This window comes from Vulpes lagopus, chromosome 24, assembly GCF_018345385.1.
Source record: "Vulpes lagopus strain Blue_001 chromosome 24, ASM1834538v1, whole genome shotgun sequence".
Classification (NCBI taxonomy): Eukaryota; Metazoa; Chordata; class Mammalia; order Carnivora; family Canidae; genus Vulpes; species Vulpes lagopus.
This window is the reverse complement of record NC_054847.1, coordinates 54,516,461-54,537,507: the sequence shown is the minus strand read 5'-3', so window position 1 is coordinate 54,537,507 and position 21,047 is coordinate 54,516,461. Positions and strand designations below refer to the sequence as shown.

Genomic DNA, 21,047 nt, shown 5'->3' with positions numbered 1-21,047 from the left:
AAATCTAATACCTCTATCTAAATATGTAATATTACACAATTTTTTTCCTGAACTATCTTTAATATTTAGGCTAAACAGTATATTTAACAAATGATGATATTAGCATTATTTTGCCAGGCAATTACTGAGGCAATGTTACATTTACTATTTGAGGTATAAGTAAACTCAAATAGAAAAAAAACAAAGCCTATCTCTTTGAGGAGCTATTACCCTATAAGACGAAATCTGAACATTCATTCAGAAAATTAACACTTACTAAACTGCTCTAGCCCAGATCCAGGTAATGGAAAAAGGGGAGAAAAAGACCTAAGCAAGATTTTGGGGTTCTTTGAACACAACCTCATCCCACCCACGGTAGATATAAAGTTTTAGAGACTGTGAGTAAACCATACTATTAAATAAAATCAGATTTTGTAGTTATGTGCATATGAAGAATGTGGACAACAGAATTCCTTCACTGGGTTGCTGTGGTCTATAAAACACTTCTAATGGTTACTTTTAAACAAATAAAAAAGCAAAGATGGATGAGTATGGTGTATTTTTGTTAATTTTGTTATCAGAAAAGATACCCCTCTCCCTGTTGGAAATTAATTTATAACCCCATGTAATCTTGATTTGATAAAGTTGATCGAAAGATACAGAATTTAGAATTAATATTTACTTTTTATTTACTGAGCTCTTTGGCTTACCTCAGTGGAGGGTTAATTGCTAATGAAGATGAAGTAGCAAGTGCTCAAGAAGTGGTAATTAAATTACTACAAAAGCAAAAATATTATAAAACACATAAGCCTGATACAGCTACCCACCAACAGGTTATTTTTTAAAGCATCACCCAATATGGCTCAGCTCTGTAGACAGATGGGAGAAGCATTTTCCTATCTAAGGACCTATGAAGACTTAGTTATGAGATTGTACAAGAAGAAAAAGAACAATTTATGTAAAATAAGCAAACATTTGTTTAACTGATGTATTCAACAGGTCAAAAAAATGGAAATAAATCACACTGAAAAAAGAAAACACTAGGGAAATCTTCAGAGGTCTAAAGAATGTCATTGTTTTTCAAAAGATATCCGAATGATATAAACAGGAACAACAAAGTACAGAAGGAAAAGCTGCTGGAAGCACCAATATGAGCAATTTCATTACTACATTAAATGCTGTAGATCATTATGAGAAAGATTTAAATGCATTAGTAAATAAGAATTTTAAAGTCTTGGACACAGTACTTTCTTTTACATAAGCAAATATGAAATAATGTATTTCAAATATGAAAAAGTACATCTAACAATGTTATAATGGAGTTTCAAAGAGGCTGTAAATTTATGGGCCCATATAGAAAAAATGAAATTGGTTATTGAATTAGATTCAAGATACTTTTATTAGACACCTGTCATTTCTAACACATTTGCTAGGTGGTATAGGCAATTCAACAATGAATAAAATAAGATCTCAAAGAGCTGACAATTTAGCATATAATGTAAACAAAAAAAATCTTAACCAACTTTTTCAAAAAATATTAATGCATCAATGTCTGAATGAAACAAAGATTAAAGAAATCTAATTCCTAAAACATTAGACTATGAAGAAAAATTATGAATTTTGTCCAAGACATAATAAAAAAACTATAATCCAGAGAGTACATTTTTATTATTAGAGAAACAACATTTACAATTTTAGGACTGTAACCCCAGCAACAGGGTGTAAATTTACTTGTGAGACAGTAATGAAGGCCCCAGCTTCTATTGAACCGGATATTTTTAAGTGACATGTTGGATACCTGCACCTAAAGGTAACCTAGAAGACTGCCTATATCTCTTTCTCAGTGACTTTCATCACTGAAGTTCCCAAAATCTGTGCACATGGCCCAAAAACAACAATGTGGTTTTAGAAAAAAAAATCTTCTTTTTCATTATCTAGTATAAAAGCCTTGAAATGATTCTAAAATTAACATCATTAGCTCTGACCTTTAAATTCATGGATTCAGTGAGGGCCTTCTCTGCCTCAGGTACTGTTGTAGGCACTTGGGTGGACACAGACAGTAGACAGGAAACATAAATACATAAATTATACTGTTATTTAATTAATAATTATTTCAAGCTCCCGAAATGATGCCAACCAGTTCACAAAATTCCTTGGACTTTCACATCAGCTTGCCTTGTCTGAGCTGGCTCCGGCACATCACGACATTTGAGAAACAAGGCAAGAATGATATGGACAACACAGAGAAATGAGGCAAGAATAATGCAGACAGCACAGAGAAATGAGGCAGGAATGATGTGGATAGCACAAGGGCACAATTCATACTGTGAATCTCATGGACAGGATGTGGGATGTGAGAGAGGGAGAAATCCAGGACAACTCCAAGGTGGATGGTCCACATAAGCAGAATTGGAATAAAGAAGTCCATAATGGAACACTGGGGTGGAGGGCCTGAGGTGGAGGGGAATCATTTTGTTTCCATAAGTTAAATTTGAGATGTCCATTAGACACAGAAGTGAAAAGAAAATACCATAGATGAAGGTACCAGTGTGCAGTTCAGGAGCTAGGTGTGAGCTGAAGAAACATACTTGAGACTTGCTAGCTCACAGATACTAATTCTAGACGCCACCGGATGAGATCTCCAGGACAACGATACAGATACAGAAGAGCAAAGTACCTAGGCCTGCACCTCTTTTAACAATTAGGGTCTGGAGAAAAGGGACAGAAGCCATAAAACAGACCAGACTAGGAGAGATAAGGAACAAGAAAGTACAGTATCCTCAAAGCCATGTGAAGAAGCACATTGAGAAGAGAGTCTTCCCCAAGTCTTAGATTTTCAACTTCCTCCTGTGCAGTTCTAAAATAAGAACACTGGAATCTAGAATCTAAAATATGAACACTGGTCTGGAATCTCAGATCCCTCCATGCTGTAATATGCATCAGGGGGTAATCTTCAATTGCATATTTAACACCAAACAAAATTCAATTTTCATAAAATTCAATTTTGTCCAAACACATACTCTGGAGGACTCAAAAGGTCTACATTGGTTTTCCACCTCATAAGGTCTTGGTGCCCCTAACCCTGTGCTGTTTAAAGGTCAACTGTCTCCACATATGCTGTTAGCTCTCTTTCTCTGGGACAGCCTAGATGAATACACTGTGTTCCAATGGTAACTATTCTAGCAATTTTGAATGGCAATGGCAGTTGTTTTCCCTGCTGATACAAATGTGCCTGGAGGAAATGTTCATATACATATATTAATAAAATCCAGTCTACAATGAACCCTGAATTACATTTACCAGCATGATACATAAAAGTACAAATAATCAAATCCACAATAAACTGTCCTGATTATTTTCATCAAAGTTTTAATAAACTTCCCTAAGCATTAAAAACAGCTGCTTAAAAAAAAGAAAAACAAAATTAAAGTTTTATCTATTTTCTCCCCTAAGTCCATGGGTAGAGAATATACTTAGTACAGTGAAATTAACAACACCAGAAACAGAAATGTAAAAATTATGAACCACCTACAAATAGTTAAGAACGTCCAGATAATCAAGAGTGGGAAAAAAAGATTACTGCTGACTGTCAAAATCATGGAAATTACAGATGTAAGTATCTAAGAAAAGATGCACATTCTAAAATCAGGCAGAAAGTATCCGAAACTAAAAAATCTAGTTTAAGTCAAACAAGTAACCCAACATGTACTTACCTGACTTCCAGAGCAAGAAATGCCCATATTACACACACACACACACACACACACACACACACACACACACACACACATATATATATAATGGACTGCAGAAAAGAAAACACTATTCTATCTACTTACTATCTACCTTAGTGCTCCATGCCAATTATTTTGAATCAAAATAACTAGAACATAGTAATGTAGAGCAACCTTTAATCTGATAAAACAAAACAGATGAATTTAAGAAAATGCCCCACTTTTGAGTAGCTGGTCATGAATGTAAGAACAAATAGGCTGTAAATCTTCCTGGAAAGAACTTTCAACATTGTTGATTGGGTTAGAATGCAAACATTAAAAAAAAGGAAAAAGAAAGACAGAAAAGGCAGACAGAAAGAAACAAAGAAAAAGACCACAGTGCATAAAAGTAAAATGTCCTGTAAATAGCAAAGCTTCACACACATACACAGACAAGCTCAGGGCCAGTGGAGGATCTTGAGATTCCAACGGAATGTGAGCTTCACAAACCAATCAGGTCACTGACAACTGTAGGAATCACTGCTTGAGTTGTGAAGTGGCATCTTTTAATAGGTCCACCTAGGCTCCTATCTTAACAAACAAAATAACATTCTTGGGATTGCAGATGGAATGAAGCATAGAAAGGGAGCACGTATTTTAAGGAGCACTGGGAAGAGAGGAAGTGAAAGCGGGATTGTATCTATTTGAGTGTTTAGAAAGAATCGGGCTAGAAATCCAACAAATACAAAGACAGTCGTCAATAAGAGCAAAGGGTATTGATGACTAATAACAGTGGAAAAACAGCACAGACAATAAAAGGAGATATGGACTCCCCCAAGAATCAGCAATGACCCAAGGAATTCCCAGATTTAGTCGTCCCTTCCTTATTTGGGCCATTCTGTGGGGAAAGAAAGCAAATATAAGGGCCAGAAACACGAGGATGCCTATATAATATCAGGAATATAGTTATAGACAACTATAATGTTGAGAAAGATTTTTCTAAGTCTTTAAAAAAGGAAACATTGAATGAAATTTTAAAATTCTATAAGGTCAAACAAGGATCTGAAGAGTGAGTAAAAATATAAGGATCACAACACACAAGAGTGAAATGAACAAAACCCTAGAAACCACCAAGTTTCTACAAATGGCAGAACGGTGTCTTAACTGACTATAACACATTAAGGCATTTCAAGGTACAGTAGAGACTTTCTTGCAACATTACTCTTAAGTTTACTCAGGATCTCGTACAGCCAAAGAAGGGGCAAAGTGTCTGGTTAATTATTTAGTGCAAAAAAAGCACGTATGAGGAAATGGCTTTATGTTGGATTTTGACAACAAATATGTTTGAAAATATAAATCTAATGTAATGCAATAAAACGGTAAGGTATGCTCTGCCTTCTAAAACTCCTGCCACACTAGCACAAATACAGGGATTTTAATAATACATATCTTAGTAAAGTGCACCTGAGCCTTTAAATCTGGACATGTTCCCAAGTGTAGAATTAACAGCTCCATGACTGGACTAGTAGAACCCACATGGTTCGCTTTCACATAACATTTTTACTCTTTTTGTATTTTCTGCATCTGAACCATACTTTAAAAAAAAATGAGTTTCCATAAGAAATAATTTTTAAAGCTCCACAAAGAAAAAAATTAAAACACAAAGAAAAAATTCAGTATGCTCTTCAACAAAAATAAATATAAGAATCTCTAGTATTGTGAAACATCAAAAACTTTAAATTTACATTATTTTTAGCATTCTGACAAAAAAACAATTTTTGAAGTGTTAAAAGTGACTGATATGGAACTTAAATAGCTTTAATGTAACAATAATGTGCAAGATGCAAGATACCAAGATACCTGTATATCACCTGTACCAACAGGCATTCATTATAGTTACACAACAGCCAATACTGGGTTTTTAAAAAAATCTAAGCCTACTGAATGATCTATCTCTAAGTAATTTGAATGGAACTCTCTCTACATTTCCATCCTCTAGAATGAAGATATACTAGTAGGTTCATAACATGACCATGCTATCTATACTCTTGAAAGGTAATAAAGCCCAAAGAAGGATATAAAATTTACCTTGAACAACAGGGGGGCAGGGGCACAACCCATCCCCACCCCTGTCACTGCTAAAGATCGCATATAACCACTTACAGTCTACTAAGCAGAAGCCTTACTGATAACATCAACAGTTGATTAACACTTATTTTGTCTCTGTTTTATATACTGCGTTCCTATAATGAAGTAACGCAGAGGAAAAAAAATGTTATGAAGAAAATCACAAGGATAAAAAAAGACATTTATAACAGTATGCTATAAAGAATCTACACATAAGTGGACCCATGCAGTTCAAACCCGTGATGTTCATTATACTATAGAGTTTGGTTTACATAAGGATAAAACTAATCGAAAAGGAACATTTCTGCAACCGTCTGTGAAGTGACAACTTGCCAGATCTGCATGTGTGAGTATCCATCACAGGTACAAAACTGCAGGCGTTAGACTCTGAGGACATGTTCAGGGTATATGGAAAGGAGAACACCTTTTGTTGTCTACTGCTCAACTAGTATGCTCTGGTAAATAATCTCTTTAGAAGGGACGTGCTCAATCTGCTTTCAAAGAAGCTTCTGGAGTAGCACAATTCTACCTCTGGCTGGTACAAACCAGGGAAGCTGTTAGGGACACTTTGTCTGTGTGTAAAGGAAAAGCCATGCACCACCAGGTCTGATGAACACAGCCACAGAGAAATAAAAACACTGTTGTTACTGGACTCAGAGTGTATATGGTAAGTACTCAGATAAATAGCCCATGTGGCTGAATTCATTGAATGTGGTCAGACAAGAGCAGGAGCCACTGACCTCGGGAAAAGCAGTTGCAGAGTAGAAGACCCTGTAACAGTAAGTGGTGAGCTGCTAACAGTCCTAGGGTTTCAAGGCCAAATAGTAACTGTTGTTAGACATCAGGTCACAGAACAGGAGAACCAGAAAGCAGTTCTCAGACTCTATGTTGCTAAGAACCCTTGGAGAAGTTACTGGGAAGAGAAATTATCTAGAGGCTTGCTTGACAGCAGTTAGAGAAGGGAAGGAGAATCTACTGCTTTTAATGATCGCCTCGAGGGGCTGTGACGTGCAGGCCAGGAGCACATTTTGATCAGTACCATTATTGAGGGTGCTGAGTGTAACAGGAGGGCTAGAGAGAAAGGCCAAGCTGTGGTGCTGGGGACTAGCTTCACACAGGACACTCCAGTACAGGAGAGAGGAGCGTGACCTGGATCAGATCACTGAGGACACCTGTTAGAACTCAGAGTAGGGAAGACTGTCCTATAGGTGCAGAGCTTCATGACAAACAATGGGACGCAGAAAGGGGTCAGCTGAGTGTAACAGGTCTGTGAATTTCAAGGTGAAAGACAGGAACACCAGGTACACACAAGAACCACCAAACCAGAAGACCTTAGCAGCCTCGTGGTAAGGAGACTGCACCCACCTGCACACCAGGGCAAGTATCCTTGATGGTGGTGTGCAGCACACGGTTTCATGAGGTGCTCAGGAGTGAGTGTCAGAATAGAAAGTGATCTTGCACAGATGGGTCCTTTTTACTCATACAGGTTGATTCTGGGCCACAGAAGCTTCTAGATCAAGGAGTGACAGCCTGAAAAAGAGCTGTGAGCATTGAGAAGTCGTTGGTCAGATGTAGGGTCTCAAAAGAGTACACTCTGAGTGACAACCAACAGGATTCCAGGCGAGAGAATTAACAGTTTTTGAGGCAAGCCCCGCATAGCATCCTGGGATCCTGGAGAAAGAGCTGCAGCCAGTCAAAGGGTGATGGGTGCAGATGGCGAGTTGCTGGCTCTTTTCAAACCAGTTCCCTCACTCCAAGCTGCGTGGGCCCAGCATCAGATGCAAGTCACAGCATCCAGTATGCGAACATTGGCCCTGGCACACTCTTGAGAAATGACACTGATTTTCACTACAACTCTGACTCTTTTACCACCCCACAGTGAGGGAGGTTGTTAAAATTTACACAGTGACTGGAAACCGAGGCACAGGCTCTCCTGCTGAGTAAGCTACCTGGGACACTGGGAAGTGAGGCCAGCCCAAGGCAAGTAGCAGGCCTCTGCATGAGGCAAACAGGCTCACCCAGGGGTTCCGTGAAGGTACCCAGAGAGCTGCCTCCGAAGGACATGGTGGCAGAGTCCAAACATGACGAAAGCAGGAAGAAGGGGTTGCTGAGGGAGGCTTCAAGCTGGCAAATAAAGTGCAGCTGTTCTGTAGTCCAGGAGTTGGGGCAAGAGGCAGAGGTAGGTGCAGCAACTGGAAAGATGCTGGAGATGCTGTCAGTCTTTCAAATCTTTATACTCAAAGCCTCTAGGTAAATGTCCATGACTAAACATTTATCTTCTCTAGTTTTTAAACTATCTTCCCTTTGCCTCATTTCAAACCTCTTAAAGGACTTTACATAATACCATGTCCCATTAAGATTCCAGAGCTGCCTGACCACGGCCACCAGCCTGAGCCTAGAATCAGCCCTCCCGTCTCACCCACAGACCGTGCAGTGAACTCTCCTATCATGGAGCTGCTGCGGTGTGATGCAATCTCGACTCCCATTATTTTTGTGATGAGAGTATCTGTCTCCTAGAATGTCAGCTTCCTTGCAGTGGGACCTGAATCGTTTTCATGTTACAGTTTTATTTCCTAATGGGACTGGCACTGCACAGCAGCAGCATAACTGAGTATTGGCTGAATCAATTCATAAATTCCTCTTCCTGCTTGAAATCTGCATCTCTCAGGTCATCTCCAGACACATTTGCCTCTCTTTTCAGAACTCAAACACCACTACCCCTTCATTTAAGATATAGACACACCTACTCAAAATTTTCCTTCTACCAGGAATTTACTTCCTTTATCTTGAATGAATAAAACCCAAGACTTGAATGAAGTCTTCCAAATGTTGGTGAGCAGCAGTCCTGTCTCCTACTCTGCCATCACAGGCAGTTTTTACTGTATAATGGCACCTGCCATACAGTCACAGTAGTATAGTGGGTCATGTCTACTTCGATCTAAACCATAAATCCACAGAGAGAGGCCAGGAGCCAGTTCATCCCACCCAGGATCTTGCCACAACAGCTGACACTGGACCTTGTCACAGACTGGCTCAAGCAATGTATAGAGAACCGAACTGCCTTCAGTAGTGAGAGATGAAGGAGGGGTGGTAAGTGTCTGGTCTCACTGTGATTGTAAGACTAGATGTGTACGATGGATGCAGAGCTGCAAAGATGACAGGGACAATCAGGGTTTGTTCTGGTAGCTGTTTCCAGATCAAGAAAAAGACTATGAGCTGGAAGGAGTCTTACGCTTCTTCCCACAGAGGCTTTGAAAATTGGCAAGGGCTGATAACTGCTCTCAGAAGAAGCCCTCCCAGGCTAACATGGTCAATAGAAGGGGTAATTTAAGCCTTTTCTGGAAAAAGAAAAAGGAAAAGGAAAAGGAAAAGGAAAAGAAAAAGAAAAAGGAAAGGGAAAAGGAAAAGGAAAAGAAAAAGGAAAAAGGAAAAGAAAAGGAAAGGGAAAAAGGGAAGGGAGGGGAGAATAAGGTATCTCTAGAAGTCATCACCCCAGTCAACATGGTTACTGTCAGGAATCTAACAGCTGAAGCAATTTTGGTTTTTGTTTGTTTATTTCTTTTTAAAAAGTATAAAATCATGTTTATTCCTAAGACCAGTCAAAGCCAAAGTTATATTGGTCAACTGTCAACACCAGAAGGTGCCTCACAGTAAAAAGGGAGCTTATCGTTAACCCTGCAAGCATTAATTTTCAGTATCTCTAAAGTCTGAAAGAAACTGAGTCCTATTTCTATCCATACCCCTTCACTGTCTGTCACCTTGTCCCTGTAGTCTGGCAGTGAAAGAGAGAAAGGTGTGACACTTTTATGTCAATGTACAAGGCCATTAAATACATTTGAATGGCCTTGTCACATCTAGAAGTATTTTGTATTTCTTTGTTCTATGAAAATATGAAACATATCTTCCCGATAACACAAAACAAAGACCTTCTGGAGGTGGCACAGTTAATTCAGTCAAGGGTTAGTTCTAGAGAGAAACGACAATACGCAGAACGTGCCAGACAGCATAGCTTTGATAGAGCTTCGCAGGGACCTCTAACCTAAATTGTTCCAAGGGATGCTCAGACGTGTGAACAGTACAAAAAGAAGAAGAAAAGAGAATGTAAGAGATTTCTCCATACCCAAATCATTCCATTTTTCCAGGTATAAAGTGTGTAAGAAAGGAAGAAATTAGGTCATACCTATGACAGGACCCACAGAGCAAAAACTAAATACAACTGAAGAACAGTTTCTAAACCAACTGAGACAATTTTATCCATATTGTGAGGGGGGTACCTTAAAGGGACTCATTGGCACTATAAGGGTTAATCAGGCATTCTCTTGCACTGCTACTGAACAAAAGAGATAGGTTTATATGCTAAAGTTTGAAAATCTCAGGTTAGATTTTTCAAAAAAAAATCAGGGTATAATTCTTAGGAATGATTATTTTCAGAAATAATGAAAAATTAAAGATTCTCATCCATGTAAACTCAGGATTAACATGTGAAGCTAAACTATCACTTGTGACCTCCACTTGAATGTCTAAAGGATACCTCAATATTAAGTGTCCATAAGGAATACACCACCCTGCCCCACATTCCTCAATTACTCTCTTGCCCAAGACTCCCCACTTTAGCAGGAGGAATCACCACCCACCCAAGTGCTCACAGCACAGCCCCAGACATCATGTTTGGATCCTCTTTCCCCATGACCTCACTACATAGTCTAGCAAGCTGCGTTCTGCCCAATGCATCCCCATCACTCTGTCCCCACTGCCACCACCCAGGGCAAGTCACCACTGATTCCAGCCACAATAGCAGTAACCTGCTCCTTGCCAATCCCCTGCCCACAAATTAGCCTAAGTGACTTTTCAAGGATAAGGGAGATCCTGAACCTGTCTTCAAGGGCTTTGTGTTAAACTCAAGATACAGCACACAGCCATAACGGCACCTACAAGGTCTAAAGAAAGCTGACCTGGGACTACTCAGAGCACCCTCCCCAACACGCTCACCCCGGTGATAACAAGTTTTGGTCTGCTCTTTGGACTCTGCCCAGCTCCTCCTGCTAAGGGCCTGTGTGATCATTCCTCCCTCTACACGGCTGCCACCCCAGGCCCACAGGTCCCACCTGTGTCAGTGCTGTCCTCATCACCCTGGTCAAAGTGGTATCACCCTCCATAGCAATCTCGCTCATTACCCTGTAGGATTAAGGAAAATTATCTTTTCATTCATTTTTCTTGTTTACAGGTTTTTTCTACAATGCTAGAATGTAGGCTTTCTCGAGAACTGGAGCCTGGTCTTTCTTATTTATAACTGAATCCTCGGCACTTACAGGGGTGCCTGACATATCCCTAGTGACCCAGCCACGGGCTACTTCAGGCAGAGGCAGTCCCTTGCATCACTGGTGTGCTCCATCTCCTGGTTAGAGCGTGTACCACGTCTGGGTTCCCTGTTACATAATCTATTCAGAGGTGTTCTGTTTGACTCCTGGAAAGACCTTAATATAACTTCTGGGATGAAATTTAGCTAGGTTCCTCATACTTAGAGTGACTTTAAAATGCCCAAATCACCCTGAGGGAACAGCAAATATGCAGAAGGCTTGTGTGCCATGATCACAGACCACCACGAGGGGAGCATTACCTTAGCACAGGGTGGCGAATTTCCCCAGTAACACTTCAAAACATAAGGTTCCCAGAGGTGGGCTTTGGAATGGTATGTTGTATTACATAAAAATTAAATATAGTTTACACAAGCTGTGAAATGTTAGCCTGAGGCTCTTTTATTCCCCAGGCTGTAAGTTTAAAAAAAAAAAACCCTCTCCTCCTGCCTTATTACCTTTTCTTACTTTCTCTGCACTCAGCCCCAACAGTTCCTTTTCTAGTGCTAGTTAACAAAAGGGGCAAATTTTCAGATATTATACATGATAGCTTGAGGAAAAATATATAGTCCTTATTTGTAACAAATGTGTGTATACATTTACATATATAACATAAATATATATAACAGTGAGTGTGTATATATTTATACATTTATATATGTATATACATGTGCGTGCACACACACACATACGTATATAAAACAAGTCATAAGTTAAAGAAAAGGACAATCAACTCAACTCAACTCTGGGAGCACGTTATTACTAATGAATGTTCATAAGGAAACGCCATAAGTGAAATCTACATCAACTGTAAAATCTGAAATTCTTCAACATTTCCCCAGGGATTTTTTTTCTTCCTACTACAACTTCAATGATTTCATCACATTTGAAATCAACTCAAATAACAATCATATTTTACACCCACAGGCAGTGTCTTCCTGATTTAGATACTCTCTAAGGTTATTTTTTCCCTCACCTATAGCTAGAAATACAAATCAACATGAGCTTGATCTTTTTAAAATTAAATCTGCCTGTCTCACCTACCTTGGAAAAGTAAAGTACATGAACACTATAATCACAAAGATGAGGGTTCAAATATCTCATCTTTACCATGTAGCAGAGGCTCCTAGAAAGGTTCTTCCTCTCTCTGAGCCTATCTTTGTCAATGCAACAGAAAAAGCACGCCCATGTCCCAGGGCTGTCCAAGGAAATCTAGGCAAAGCACCTTACAGAAATTCAGGGTTTAAGTATCATGTTCCCCCGTGAGAACTTTCCAGTTGCTCACCTGAGACTTCTCAAGCCAAAAGAAGAAAGATGCTTCTGTAACACCTCCCATACTGGACTTGTGCCTCATAAACCTTGGTGCTGAATAGCCGTGAGCTTGTCAGTGGCCATTGGAAGAGAACCACAAGGAGTAAGGAGAAGCCAAGGCAAAAGCACTGCTTGGGGTGATGCACGGGGTAGACAGAAGCTTCCAGATACAACCAGGTGAGGGATCACCACTGACTCAGCCAAATCTAGTTTCAGTAGACCACCAAGCATCATGATCCCATGAGGCAAGCAGTCTTTACCAGTGGGTGAAGGAACAGATGCGAGAACACTGTCCTCTCAAAAAAGTATGTCAAAGAGAAAAGAGAAGGACAGTAGTGGATGAGACAAGGGGTTTAGCAGGCAAGATTTGAACAAGGTTTACATATTGCAGGGAAAGAGCCCAAAGAGCAGTAATAACAGCACACAGACCAGAGAGACAGGGTAACCCCTGAAGCCCTGGTGAACAAGCGGCAGCATAAGACAGCCTGCAGGGGACAAGCATGAAGGACGGAAAGACACAGCAAAGTTTCTTATCACCTCTCACCTGGATTATCTTGGAACCATGCCTCCAGTTAACCTGCTTTCTAGTAAAATCACTACCCATAAGCCTTCATTGAAAAAGAAAACTTGATCAAATTAGTCCATTTCATATCCTTTAGTGAACCCTGTGGCAAAGATTGCTTGGAGCTTCATCCAATGTCCATTCTGCCTCTCCTTCTTGGTAACAGCAGGTCACGAAGCTCCTTTCCAGAGTTGTTATAGTTGGTATATAGGCAAGTCAGGGAAAGAAGGCCAAAGAAACTGACCACACAGGCCTAAAAGACTCTCTCCAGAGATGCGCTCTACAGTGGGGCCCTATCCTGACTGCCTCTGTTCCTGCCCCTTCTGGCCTGCAACTAGGATGTCAAGGCTAAAGGCCAGGGAGTCTGCTGGACCACAGGTGTCTCTGGGGTGAGCAGAGAGAGAAGAGCGAGGCTGGCAGCACACGAAACTACTGTGAATGCCTCTCATGGAAGAAAACAATCCCCTTTATGGTTATGTTGCTGCTTGGCTTTTCTTGTATCTTTTCTTTACTTCCTCCCCTTTCCTCCCTTCCCTTTTTTTGAGGAAGAGTGGTCTCTACTACTGGAAGCTGAACCCAAAATCAACTTCCTACAACCTCATACAGTGTTCAGAATGAAATTCAAAACCTCTGCTTTCAGAACTGCAATATCTGGCACCAACTCCAGCTTATTCCCAGCTGGCATGGTCAACCTTGCCTAGAGGCGCTCATTTTGCAGCACCGCCCCAAGGCACTGCTTCCCCTGGTCAGCAGGCCATTGATTTCAGTGAACCTTATGGCCTCCTTGTAGAAGGCTCTTCCCATGTTGAACTAATCATCCCCATGTGTAATTTCATCACAAAAGCTTCCACCCAGTCCAACAATCACAGTCTAATTTTCTGTCTCCTCCAGAAGTAACCCAAGGATATGCAAGGTGAATACAATCCAAGGTCCATAACAAAGTAAGTGCTAAGTGAATGAATGCATCTACCTGTCTGATGCAGGAGGCACAGATAGAGCTAGGTCTGAAAACCTGAAGACTGGGGTAAAGGTTTGAATAAGAACATGCAGTACATGGAAGCCAGCACAACAGAGCTACCTGGTGCTGGGCTGTAGTGAGAGGCCATCACCCGAACAGAGTACAGGGATACACGAGTGCTGGAATCCAAGAACTCCACCTGTGAGTCTGCAGGTCTCCTGGGTCCTCAGTGTTCCTTCCTATGTATATGGCACCCCAAGAAAGGATGGAGTCAGATACTGTCAAATAGCTGACTTTGTTATAAAAACAGAAAAAAAAAAATCCAATATCTGAAGTTGGCAGAATTTAAAAGACCTTGAAGAACACTGAAAAAGTTTTAGTGATAAATACGGTAAAAAGCATAAAGCTTCTAAAAAACTTGAATGGAACTAATGATCTGCATTTTCATTTAACAAGTTCTAAGTCAAAGGGGAGAATCAGTTTTAATTGTTTTCTTCCTTTCAAGGTATGATTTAGGTACTCCAAAAAGGAAATCTGGGAAATCATCAAACTGTCAAAGTAAAACAAAACAAGACAAAACAAACCCATCAATTATAAGCCTTCAAATCTACATGATCCTTTTCAACCATTAAAAATGTGAAAATAAAAGGCCAAATTAACTTTTAAGTTCTACATACACGAAAGTAATAAACAGTGAGAGAAAAATAAGGATGTGTACTAGTCCACAGAAGATACTATAATTAACACAAGCGCTCTCTCACCTCACAACCACAGGTCAAAAACACCAGAAATATAAAGTGTCAGCAAGGATGTGGGGAAACTGAAATCCTCACACACGGCTGCTGGGAACACAAAACAGTGCAGCTGTGGTGGAAAATAGGATGAAGGTTCCCCACAAAATTACACAAAATTATCATATGACCCAGCAATTCCACTCCTGGGTATATCCCAAAAGAAATGAAGGCAGGGTCTTAAATAGATACTTGTACACTGCATTCACAGCAACATATTCATAAGAGCCAAGAGGCAGAGGCAAATCAGGTGTCCACTGACAGATAACTGGCAAGTGTGGTGTCTACAAATAAGCCCCAATGACTCAGACTTACCAAGGGAGGGCATCCAGACCCCTGCTACCACACGGATGAACCTTGAGGGCAGTTTTCTCAGTGGAATAGGCCAGTCACAAAAGGACAGAGACCGCACGATGCCACTTCCATGAAGCCCTCAGGAGTCAAACATCACAGAGACAGAAAGTAAGATGGCAGCTCCCAAGGACGGAGGATAATATTCTTCTGCTACAAAGGTATTACTGGAAACGTGGACAAACTGAATAGGCTCTCCCAACAAAGAGTATACAGGAGTTCTTTGTTTGATTCTCATAAGTTTTCTATAAATTTGAAATTGTTTCAAAGCAAAAAGTCTAACAAAACTTCACTCACAATACAGGGGGTCTGGGAGACACAGGGAGACGGAGAGTGCCTTCTGGGGGCAGGAACAAGAAACGTGTCGCACGCCTGATCCACCAATGCCCACCCACGCGGTGCATGCTCACGATCCTCCTCTTCTCCTTCAAGACACACCGTCAGTGGAGCTGGGACACCAAGTACTGACAAGGGCAAAGCAGGTGGTCAAGCAGATACAGAGATTCTATGTTTTGTTTTGTCTGGATGAGAAATATTAACATTTTGGTAAACATCCTACCTCATCCCATCTTTACCCCATAAACATGACAGATATAGATGTAGGATTGGTTTTTTCCAGATCAGAGAAGGATAAAGAAAAGTTCTTTAACTTTCGAATTTTGCTGTTTGGTTTCTAAAGAGAATGGAGCTCCATGGGACACACCACACACTTAGCACATGCTTTGGCCAAGCTCCAGATGAGCCTAGAAGAGAGCATGGTCCATAGCCCTGACCAACAATGGCGGCAGAAGGGAGGTGAGAGGCACAGAGAAGGCGAGCAGGGTGCAGTTCAAGGGCATGGGGAGATTGCTCTGCAGCAGCTTTTCTGAGATGTGCCATAGTGCCATCCAACCAGAAAACCACATGCCTCCACTTATGCCATCACAGAGCCCACGAGAAAGGTCCTTGGCTGAGTGTGACTGTATTCCCCTTCATTCCAAAGAGAGCCAATGAAGAAAGTTCTTATAAGTTCTGCAAAAGGAAAGTGACCTAATAACAAAAGCCCAAATACCGTCTGGCAATGAATGACAAGAAAAGGTTGTCTCTGCCAGTAAATAAAACACAGCCTTAGGTTAGAAAATCAACAGTCTGTAAGCAAAGTAGGTCCGCATGTGTGTTTCTGTGTACTTTTTGCTGATGGGAAGCTCGGTGCTAAATTTAGTGCCAATTACAGTCCTCATCTCACTCCACACTGGACACCTGCGACAATTACTTCTCCTAAGCACTTTCTAATTTTCTTAAGTATTTTAAGTATTTTAAATTTCTTTTATGTTAGTTCTGGAAAATACATTAATATTAAAGAGACAGTCTGATGCCATACTGCCCAAAACGTCGTAACTCTCCATTTTAAAATAACAGAGGACCGGCCCAGAACTACCTGGCTGGACCCGGCAGATACACAAAGGCACTACCCCGGTCTTCAGGTCCCTGCTAGCTTACTCCTTCACCTACATGATGTGACACCCACATTCTGTTCATACTAAAACTAAATAAGCTTGACTTGGGGCACCTGGGTAGCTCAGTCAGTTAAGCATCTGCCTTTGGCTCAGGTCATGATCTCAGGGTCCTGGGATGGAGCCAAGTTGGGCTTCCTCCCCGAGTCTCCTTGAGTCTTCCCCCTCCTGCCTGCTTCTCCACCTACCTGTGCATGCATGCTCTCTAATAAATAAATATAATATCTTTAAAAATAAAAATAAAATAAGCTTGATTCTTTAACAATCTAAACACATTTCAAAAATGTATTAAAAAATACTGATAGCCTCTCAATATCTTGAAACCTAAAGGACACATTTCTCAATAGAGACTTCCCAAAATAACACTAGTCCCAACACTCGCTTTCTGTACAGCAGCTATTCTATGGGCAGGACAGGATTTCTGAGCTGAGGATTATATCCTGGCCCAATCTCTGAAAACACTGAGATTGAGAAGGCAAACACATCTGTAGGCACTCCTAGCTTTCTGCCTACCCCCACATGGCAGATCACTCACTAACTCGATCACTCCTGGCGGACCACCACTGTCTTTCAACATGGCTACCTCAACATCCACCACCACTACCCAATTTCCATCTTGAGTGTCAATCACCACAACCTTCTCTGCAGGACGGATGCCCTGTTCTAATAACTCCCATCATGGACTTCTATTCCTAAGACACTAAACTGACATTTTACATCCCAATCGGTGGCATTACGAAGCAGCAAAAAGATAAGAGCTCCAGGACTAAACACACTTGCATTGCAAGTCATGATCTGCATCCTAGAGCTCTGATTTTATGGGCTATCAACTCCCCATAAGATGGAATGGGTGGTAAAGGGTGAAATAAAACCGTGCGCCTGGCACTGTCTGGTAACTAATCAAGTAGGGACCATATGTACTTCCTATTTCAGTAAAGCAGCCAATTGCCCAGCACTGTCACACTCTGTACTTTTTCATTTAGAGCTGAACTATAATTATTATAATATTTAATAGTCAATTCTTCTGCTCCCGAACCACTTCACCACGGTGACGAGCCTGTACATAAAAGGTGGTGATGGTAACCAACAAGTCAGGGAACTCTGGAATAGAGATCCCATCTCATAGCCTGACATCACAGGAAGACAGCCCTCTTGGCTCCACAGAGCTGCCAAATGGCACAAGTGATAACCAGATATCACAGACTCCTTGATACAGTGTCTGTCTGCCCCACGCCAATACCTGCATGCCACTCCCTGTCTTTCCCCTGGGTATATCAAGCCAGATGTAGACACATGGCCTGTTTATTCTGGGTTGCTACAAGCCAACTGGCTAAGTCTTCCACACAAATCCTGAAATACATTTCCAGTCACAGCTTTCTACTACTTCACTTGCTTTAGAAATTGATTCTCCTCCTACAAAAAACCCCTCCCGAAAGTTCAGCCCATCATCTTCCTCACCTCATCTCTCACACTGGTAATGCCTTCCTTTCTTCTTTGCTAAATTTCCATATACCTGCCATCAGTACCCATTTTAAATGTTCCTCATTTAACAATTATGCAGTGAACCTCAGCTAAGTGGAAGGCATGGTTTTATACATTAGATAAAATTCTCAAAACACAATCTAGCAAGGGGAGATGATGGATGCCTCAGGCAATACTTAATGGACAGGTTCTTAAGACTAAGATGAAAAGCTACAGGACAGGAAACAGCGCCAGCATGGGATCTAGTGTAAACCCTCAAGGTTTACTTGAAATGAGTTTTTGGGGTCCCCAAGACCACCCTGTCATTTGGCGATTAAGTAGAAGGACTCCCAGGACTGGACAATGGGTGTACCATCAGCCACAGTTCATCACAGCAGAGGGATATAGGGAGGGTCGGCCAGGAAATGACCCAGGTAATGTCTCAGGATTCCATGCACGAAGCTCCATCCGTGGGTTCTCTCCCTCCAATGAGGGGCACCTAGTGTCCTCCTCTCTCAGGCAATATTTCTGTCCAGAGAAGCCCACTAGAAACTCAGGCTCCAAGGTTCACACTGGGGGCCAGTCACATATACCCCCTCTACCTAGTACTTACCAAAATTCCAGACTCCCAGAAGCAAACTGGGAGTTTGCCATCAATCATGTTTTTTGTGCAAACAGCCCTGCACAGTGGACCATTCCGGTCATTTAGGGATCAGAAGGAAAACTTCAAGTGCCAGGTGCCCACAAGCCAGCCAAGAGGCCACCCTGTAGGCAGGCCCCTCTAAAGACAGCAGCCTCAATCCTGCTGTGTAAAGTCTTTTCTGCAGTGTGGAGAAGAACAGAGCAGAGTGAAGGACAAGGAACGGCAAGCAAAGAGCGCTGACAAGGACCCAGCCAGGCAGGGCCTTGACAATCGGGGTGCAGTGGGCAGAGCTGGGAAGGTACTGCAGGGCTTGGTGCAGGGTGGGCAGCCCTGTCATCCCACATGGTAAGAGCCCAGCTCTGGGTGCTGTGTGCAGCAGATGACTGCCAGTGAGAACAGGTGAAAGAGCAGGGGCATGGTCAGATCTTCCGTCTACTTATAAGGGGGGCTAGCAGGACTTCCTGACATTTTAATGTGGGCTGTGAGAGAAAGAGCAAGAAAGTCAGAGTGAAAGTGTCAGTGTGAACAAAGAGAATCAAGGAGGCACCATCTGACTGGGAAGAGAAGGGTAGGCGGGGAGGAACATGGGGTGTGTGCACTCATGAGGGGCACTGAGGCACACATAGAGCTTTCCTTTGGTTGCCAGATGTACAGGAAGCGGTTGGAGATGGAGGCCTAGAAGCTCAGAAAGCAGATCCAGGCCTTAGATAACATGGAAGTCCTCGGGAAGCTGCACCAGATGAGGGCATATGTGGAGCCAAGGCAGAGAAAGTCAAGGACATAGACGTGTACACACAGCAACTTGGGGAGGAGTGAGGCTGGGACAAAGCCACAACAGCTAGAGAGGATGAGAAAGGAGACCCAGCGTGCACTGACCAGGAGGAGCCAGTGAGGCAGGAGGGGAAGTAACACCCTATGCCAAATGATGGCAGAGCTTGAAGAGAGGTGACCTGTGTGACACTCTGACCAGTCGCGACAAGAGCAGGGACCTGACCCCCTAACACTAGCAACATGGAAGTCGCTGTGCCCTTGACAAGGCTTGAGAGTTAGAGATGAAGCTCCACCGGAAGGAGTCCAGGGAGACAGGAGAGATGGGATGGACAACGTGTATGAGGAGTGCTGCTGCATAGTGGTGTAGATGAGTGGGGAGGGGGTCCCTGGACAGCAGCGTTGGCTCAAGGGACTCTGCTTGTGTGTTCAGGATGGAAGACATGAAAGTTGGATTACACCTCCCGGGAATGACCCCATCAGGCCGAGAGAAAAGCCTTGGTGTCCTGGAAGACAGAGGAGGACACCTACAGAAACCACAGGCTGGGGGTAGGGGCAAAAGTACCCACAGAGACAGGCAGTGAGGGCAGGAACATGGGCATACATGCAGACACCCTGGTAAGGTTAGTGGTGGGACAGAAGTGATGTCCTTGATGAATACTTCCCACCTTCTCAGTGAACTAGGAGGGTCATGATTGGTGGTTTGAGGAAACAGGGAGGAGGAAGGTGACCCAGAGGAATGTGGTAGGATGGCAGGACTCTATAAGGTTCCCCTTGTGCTCAGCGATCCCAGATTTAAAGGAAATCAATGAATGTGGTTGGATAAACACTTTTGATAGCAAGTTGTTATGCCTTCATCTTCTCAACTCTTCAGAATGTTTTTACAAAGAAGTGTTCTTCTAGAAATTCTATGTACTTACTTCAACTACTAAACTACAAGTTCTCTTAGCAGGAGCTGCTGGGAGCTCAGTCCTATGTGTGCCCTCACTGCAGCTACTTATAGGGGTGTCATCATTAGTGCAGGGTGGGGCTATGGAACCACCCGCTGAAATTGGAAACAGAGGACACATCATTCCTCACTCCCTGTTCTCCCTTATGCCCTGTATTCATTCATTCCGTAACCAATTCTGCCAAGTTTATCCCTTAAATGTCACTGGATTTTATCCATTACCCTTTAACAAACAACTAGTTAGGAAAGCTACCTTCAAGATCAAGGTAGGTTGATTATATTCCCTTCTGTTTCCATAACACACTGTGCGTCTGACACCTGACCAACCACCCCACAAGACAAATCGTCCCCCCTAGTGCCCACTTCTCCCCTGGTCTCTGATCTTATTTATCCCTGCATCTCTAATGCCTAGCAGGTCCTGGCATATCTGCTGAATAAATGTTTGCTAAATAATGCCACTATTAAAACTAGGATTCTCATCTCACTTTTCCTACGGAATGAAAGCTAAGTAAAAACAAGAGTAGTTAAGATGGCAAGCATATTGGAATGTAAGCTCCTTAATATAAAGTACTATGACTTTTATCCTT

General features: G+C 42.0%; 1 protein-coding gene across 3 annotated transcripts in view; it reads right to left on the bottom strand.

The window, feature by feature from the left end:
- The window catches only part of ZNF407 (zinc finger protein 407), a 448,632-nt gene that overhangs the window by 215,953 nt on the left and 211,632 nt on the right, over positions 1 to 21,047 (bottom strand). The window contains exon 5 of one of the 3 annotated variants that reach the window (XR_005985480.1): positions 15,111 to 15,227. The exons of the other annotated variants lie outside the window; for them this stretch is intronic. The gene's annotated coding sequence lies outside the window, so the exon portion shown is untranslated. The remainder of the gene's footprint in view (positions 1 to 15,110; positions 15,228 to 21,047) is intronic. 3 annotated transcript variants of the gene reach the window in all.